The sequence below is a fragment of the Coregonus clupeaformis genome, chromosome 10 (assembly GCF_020615455.1).
Source record: "Coregonus clupeaformis isolate EN_2021a chromosome 10, ASM2061545v1, whole genome shotgun sequence".
NCBI lineage: Eukaryota > Metazoa > Chordata > Actinopteri > Salmoniformes > Salmonidae > Coregonus > Coregonus clupeaformis.
This window is the reverse complement of record NC_059201.1, coordinates 58,501,094-58,508,697: the sequence shown is the minus strand read 5'-3', so window position 1 is coordinate 58,508,697 and position 7,604 is coordinate 58,501,094.

Genomic DNA, 7,604 nt, shown 5'->3' with positions numbered 1-7,604 from the left:
CCCATGCTTAGAGCCCCAGCAGGAGGCCCTCAGAAGTGGGCCAGTCAGCGACTCTCACACCCCCTCAACGAGAACCACGACACCCCAAAGCCTCTCCTCGCCCACCTGTCCCACTCCTGACATTTGGGGAATCTTTATTGCCTTATCCCGCTTTGAACCAGAGACTCAAAGCACTTGGATGGCTGATGCTATTATGCAAATGAGCGTATGCCGGTATAAAGATGCCGCGGCGAGCGGGCGGTCTGACAAACGACCCCAGCGGAAGCGTCTACCAGTGGACTCGGTGGGGTTATCGATCAGCTGACACCCTCCTCGCTGATATATCACTTCCAAGAGGCTTGCCATTCCTGGTCGATTGGGTACAGGCTTTTAATCTAGCAGGCCTCGGCTTCTCTGACTGGCACCATGGCGAAATGTCAATCTCCACGAGAGCTACGGGGCGCCTCAGCTTGTGATGAACTCTTCATTTGGACTTTCAATTTCAATCGATTGCTTTCCTCTCTCCTCAAGCCGTACAACACTACACAGCCACCACAGCAAATCTGCCAAAACTTTGTCTGAGCAGACAAGAGTCAGATACCAGCTAATGCGAGCTACTGTTCTCAGAGCATTTGACTGCAGGCTGCCAAATACAGGGCAATTTGTTCTGGTGGCAAATGAGGTGGTTATCAAATTGCTTTTTCAGCTTAAATGTGAAAACGTTAACATTTTCTGTGCCTGTGTGTAGAGAACTGGACTAGCGCACCTTTTTTCCAATGGATCCAGGATACCTAAAGAAGTAAAAAAGGCCATTTGAGTCTGCGGTTTAATTTAGCTCTTTATGTGAGTTTCTGATCTTTCCATTATTATCCCGTTTCCATGAAATAAGCTATAAATCACCTTATGAGAAGGACAGAAGATAGCATTTTCTACAGGAATTATGTTCTCTGTTATTACTGCACTGGAACAAAATCGAAATTAACCTTATAATAATTTCATTCAGAGAGAAGAAAAAAATAGTATGTTTCATATCATTCACAGTCCTGGGGGGGTAGTGGAGGGCTCGTTTTATCTGGCAGTACAGTAAAGTTTTACCCTCTTAATTCAATTTCAGTTTCACATTTATAATTGTGCTGTCTGTTGAAAGGGACTGCAGCTCAAAGTTCATTTAAAATGAACAGCAATGAAGTCTGTCTCCGTGTCCTGCAATGCCCTCTTTCTGTGTTATCAGATTCTCACGGTCTCACTCACTATGAGCAGGTGGGTGTAGATTAGTTGTAACATGATAATAAGATCAGTCTTGTTTGTGTGCCATACTGCGTATTCAAACATAGCATTCCATGCATCCTCCTAATCATGCATAATTATTATCTCCTTTACTAACCAATTTCTAAGAAAATCATTTGTGAGGATAGGAGCTATAGAGATGAGAAAACATTTTGGAATCCATAGAATAGCGTTGGGAATAGATACTTCCTGAGTAGCCAAAACTTCCTCATCAGCCAAGTTGACTTTCACGCATCTCTATCGAACACCATTTTGGACACGAGGATGGTTAGGACACATTTTTGGATGCGGCTTCTGTCCTCATCCCTTACCAAAGTTCGATTGTCCTCATTCTGCTGAACCACAAACCTTGAACACCTACTGGGTTGACTTTTGTCAGCCAATAAGGAAGTATCTGTTCTCTAGTAATCCTAAGCTCACCAGACCAGACATTATGCTCTACTTTACACGCTCTCTGTCTCCTCATACAGTACGTGCCTCTATCTTACAGATGGTCTGCGCCTCATGTGATTCCCAATGAACTATAAAAAATTTGTACATTTTCCAGAGACAGATTACCAATGAAGCATTTAATGCAAAGCACACAATTAATTGAAGTCATTACTTGTTCTTGTTCCAGAATACATGGGCACAGTAGTGCGTCATCCAACCACAACAATAGTGAAACTGATAAATGCGGGGTGGAGCATTTCAAATATGGGGTGGCTATTCTGCTACTTTATTTTGATGAGTAATTCATTTTGAGTAATTCGTTGACGGCGCCAGCTCTGTTATAGTTCAGTGTGACTCTGGCTGACATTAAGAGACGTGGCAGGCCCATTTGTCTACATAGCAGTGAAATATAAATACACTTTGGGGAGCTGTGTATCTGTGTTGCGCTCCTCGGGAGAAGGAGAACTCAACACATCTCTCACTCATGCCAATAGCTAATTGATTTGGCTGGGGCCGATCTGCTGTACTTATTCAAGTCGTTAATTAACTTAACTTTTAATTTGTTTCCGCGAACTGCCTCTCTGAACAAAACTGACAGAGCTGAAACTACCATAGATAACGGCAAGCTCCTGTTTATTGCACACATTCAAAATAGTCTCAAGCTATTACATTGATAAGGACTTGATTGTCCCCTAAAGCCATAATCATACAAAACACCACATCGAAAAAGTATTAGCTCTAATACCCACAAATGTAATCTAATATATCATTTTACAGAGGTGTTGGTACTTAATTGGACCCTGCTACAAAGCAAAATTTCCTTTCCTGTCTAGATAACGGTGTTGACTCACACTTTCATACCACTCATGACAAGACAATGGGGAGTCTGTAATACACAATTAATGCAACAGCTTTGGGCAGTTTGAGTCACACTCACAATAGGGTGCAGGGGGTTCACGCTGTTTTTAATTTTTGAGGACAGCATTCAAATATGAAAGTATGGATGAAAAAAATATGAAAGTATGGATGAAAAAACAAGTGAAATGTTTAGTGATGAACAACTTCATAAGCTGCTTACTGGTAAGACTAAGGAAGTGATTAGGGCGTGCCAGCGGAGTGTCAGGTGTAATCGCACTATATTTCCTGTTTAGCTGATGTCTTACTCTCAAGGAGAAGCTCTCCTGCTGGTGCCTCCGAACAAATGATTAATATTGCTGCTGACATTTCTCATCTCTGATTGGCTCCCCACTGCCAAACTTTCTCGATGTAGGTTCCTAGCTTCTGTAATGTTCACTTTCTCTGCAATTACATTTTGAGGTGACACATTTCACATCACTGATATGCAGACCTATTCTAATAGTTATATAAAATATCTATTTTACAGATCCTTGTGTTCATTTGGACCTTTTCTGTTGGTATGGTAACCTGAGCACCAAACAACAAAAATAGACTGACAAGAATTGTGAAATGAAGCTGCAAGACCACTGGGGTGGAACAGAGATATTTAGATACATTGATTCAGAATCTCCCTATCGGGGACAATAAAGTTTGATTGATTGGTAATTTGGTTGATTGATGTTTATAATATCAAATTTCTATTCTATGCATCCTCTATGTATCCATTCTTGCATTAACATTTGACACAAATCAGTGTAATGATCTCACTTGTGTCTGCATTGACATCCTTTGTACATGTTAAAGACATGGATGATTATATCACAAGCAACACGCTAAGATGCATGAATGGTGGAAGTCAGACATCCCTTAAATTAAAGCCAATAGAAATAATGTAATTTTGAAGGCACTGTTTCTCCCATTTTTCATTATCTGGAAGGGTTGGGATCAATTATATTTACATTCCTTCAATTCAGCAAGTAAACTGTAATTCCAATTCCAAATTTTTCTCATTGAGAAGCATAGAGGAAAATTTGAATTTCACTTTACTTCCAAAATGTATTCAATTGAAATGGATGTTTACATTAAATTAAATAAATAATTGTTTGACAATTTATTTTGTAAGTCTGCATATTGTCTGTTTTACCTGAAAGCATTTTCCTATAGGCCCTACAGGACGATAACTATTGTCACTTGTATTTTTGACACATAAGACTGTGGAGTGGAAACTAGAGAAACATTCAGTGAAACACTTATATTAAATGCCAAACAACTGGCATTAGGTCTAAAGCTACAGTCCAGCTCTAGGAAGAGTCTTGGTGGTTCCAAACTTCTTCCATTTAAGAATGATGGAGGCCACTATGTTCTTGGGGACCTTCAATGCTGCAGACATTTTTTGGTACCCTTCCCCAGATCTGTGCCTCGACACAATCCTGTCTCGGAGCTCTACGGACAATTCCTTCAACCACATGGCTTGGTTTTTGCTCTGAAATATACTGTCAACTGTGGTACCTTATATAGGCAGGTGAGTGCCTTTCCAAATCATGTCCAATCAATTGAATTTACCACAGGTGGACTCCAATCAACTTGTAGAAACCTCTCAAGGATGATCAATGGAAACAGGATGCACCTGAGCTCAATTTCGAGTCTCATAGCAAAGGGTCTGAATACTTATGTAAATAAGGTATTTCTGTTTTTAATTTTTGATAAATGTGCAAACATTTCAAAAAACCTCTTCACGCTTTGTCATTATGGGGTATTGATGAGGAAAAACATTAATTTAATCCATTTTAGAATAAGGCTGTAATGTAACAAAATGTGGAAAAAGTCAAGGGGTCTGACTACTTTCCGAGTGCACTGTAACTGTGTTACAGTTGGGGGAAATATATATATTTTTTCTAACATAGGTAGCATGGTAGGTAGCTAGTCTAGATAGCTAAGTTGGCTAAACAACTACAGGTAGCTCAGTCCTCCTGAGTGGCGCAGTGGTCTAAGGCACTGCATCGCAGTGCTAACTGTGCCACTAGAGATCCTGGTTCGAATCCAGGCTCTGCCGCGACCGGGAGACTCATGGGCGGTGCACAATTGGTCCAGGGTAGGGGAGGGAATGGCCGGCAGGGATGTAGCTCAGTTGATAGAGCATGGTGTTTACAACGCCAGGGTTGTGGGTTCAATTCCCACGGGGGGCCTGTATAAAAAAATATGTATTCACTAACTGTAAGTCGCTCTGGATAAGAGCGTCTGCTAAATGTAAAAAATGTAAATGTAGCCATATCTATGACAAAAAAATGAGGAGGTTTTATAATCGGAGATCTATTGTATCTTTAATGTAAAACCTTTTATATTTTTAGTCATAGATGTGGCTACTAAACAGCAAGCTATAACATTACAACCTGCCACCTAAAACTAGGTTTACCAGCAAACATTAGCACATGACTGGAGTTGGCTAGCTAGTTATCCTGGCACCTGCTAACTTATTACTATGCGCCAGGCCTCCCTGAGACACACTGAACTGTACTACACTGTTCAACCTGTATTACTTTTACCATATAACATTCTTGTTGAATACCCAGTTCTCTTTTTGATTTAGCATTAAATATTGTACTTTACATTTTGACAAATAAACATTATTTGGATATATCTGAATGTCTAACATCTGTTTGATGCTACAGAGCCCTGAACAGCTTACATAAATATATTCTGTGAATCCCTGACCAAGGTCCTTCATGCCCAGTTGCTCAGTTTGGTCGGACGGCCAGCTCTAGGCGGAGTCTGGGTGGTTCCATATTTTTTCAATTTCCCAATGATGGAGACCACTGTGCTCTTGGAAACGTTCAACACTCTAGAAATGGTTTTATAACCTACTCCAGATACAGTGTGACCACAGTTTGGGCGGTAAAAAAAACGGAGCTACTGTGGTATCGCGTCGAATGCTGGTGGGTATTGCTGTCAATCAAAGAATCCGCTTAGGCTGCACCGTGTTTTAGAGGCTTTTATTAATATCACGAGGTTACAGCATAAGTTACAGACCCGCGGTGTCTGGAGAAGTCCCGTCCCAAATTAATCTGAATGCTTCTGACTTCTCCTTTGTCTAGCTCCTACTTATAAACAATGGCAAAAATGGGTTGCTCCCTTTTTCGTCCAATCACCTATCCCCCCTGTCTCCAACACACTTCCTGTCTGTTGTATGTGGCGTTACACTAAAACATTCCCTCTTGATACTAAAATCAACGTCCTCTCTGGTTCCACTTAAAACATTAACAACGTCATAATCTTCATACACGACACTACTCACTCCCCATGCGTCCTATCTGTACGAGCATGCGCCTCTCATAGAAATGAGTGATGCATGGCATTATGAAAAGCTGCAAAATGGGTTCACATGGCTGATAGCCTGAGACAGCGTGACAGTCAAATAAAACCGATTGGAGAGCTCACAACTGGGCAAAAAGGTAATGCTCATTTGAGAAAGCAACACAGAAACAGATAAATTAGAGACAGATGCCCTTCACCCCTTTTTATCGCAGAATTGTGATCTATAATTAATGAACATTGACACTATTGTGAATCTTGAATAACATTTTTAAGTTAACAATTGAAACAAATGTAAACACTTCACTTCAATTAATCAAGATTAAATGAATCAACATATAATTTCAAAATGTACAAATAAGCTAACACGTTTGTAAATGTTAGACACAATGTTCCCTCTAATTTTTTTCGGCACTGAGCACATTTCAGGTCTGCTGAGCGCAAACTTCAACATTGTGAAAATCTGTGCAACTTCCAACGTGTGTTTACTGTGAACACTGAGGCTGTACCCGCTTTAAGTTACAGTTTTAACAGTGGCCATGTAGGCTACTGTGGCTATTTGATCATAATGTAGGCCTACCAGAGTGGCCTACCATAAAAAACAATGGAGAAAATGCATCCCATAACATTTTAACATGGAAATAGCTGTTCTATCATTCAGCCTACAGTAGCAGCCCATGTGTGGTGTTCAATGTAGGCCTACATTCCATGAGACTTTTGAAAGAAAAAAACATGTAGGGCTTGACATTAAGCTGTTTATGCACTTGTCTTTCAGACAAGGAGGTGACGGAAAAAGTTGTTGTGTTGTTTGATGCAAGAAACCACTTTACAAAATGAAATGCATTATTATTACCATACCATTACTGCAGAGAATCAGACAAATTGTGCTACCCTCTGCCTATTGGCTACTTAGCTTATTCAAGCCTGTCTCAAAATACAACACTACCCCTTTAAGACAAAAAAAAAGCTCTTAACCTGACTCGCTTTTCAAAGATGTTTAGAAATGTATATTTGTGCTCTTGTAGGAAGCAATCACTCCCCTATTGCTGACTACAAATTATCTATAACTGGGCTAATAACTTACTAACTAGCAAAGGATATGAACAAAATGTGCACACGTGGCTACATGCAGCTCTTGCTTTGATCTCAAAACAAGCCCATCTACTCAAAACCGCTAATGCTGTAAACACAGTCCAGTTCAAAGTAAATGGCACAGATCCATATATGGCAATGGTCTATTTGCATATAGGCCTACTGCAGCTCTGATTGTTTATGCCGCACCGGTCTGTGTAGAGTACAGGCTGAGTAGTGCTTGTCAATGCAATAGAATCCTACTCCGATGCGTTCTGTCTACAACAAAATCTCTTGCATAGTTCGTTTTGTTTCGGTATGTTGCATTGAAAGTGGCTAATATTGCGTTGATTCGATCACAATTGCCACAATAAAGGGAAACGTTGAGTGTTAACAGAGAAAGTCTAGAAGAGTGGTCACCAACCTTTTCTGAGTCAAGATCACGTTGAGTCAAAATGCAAGCCGAGATCTACCACTCAGATTTATTTTTACATTACTTAAAAAACGGAAGCCTATGCAACATTAACCAATTGAAAACATTACTGTAGCAATGAGGTTTGTGCAGAAAGCTACATGCCCAATATTTTATCACTGCATATTTGCTTTGCTTGAATTGCCCTGACAATGCA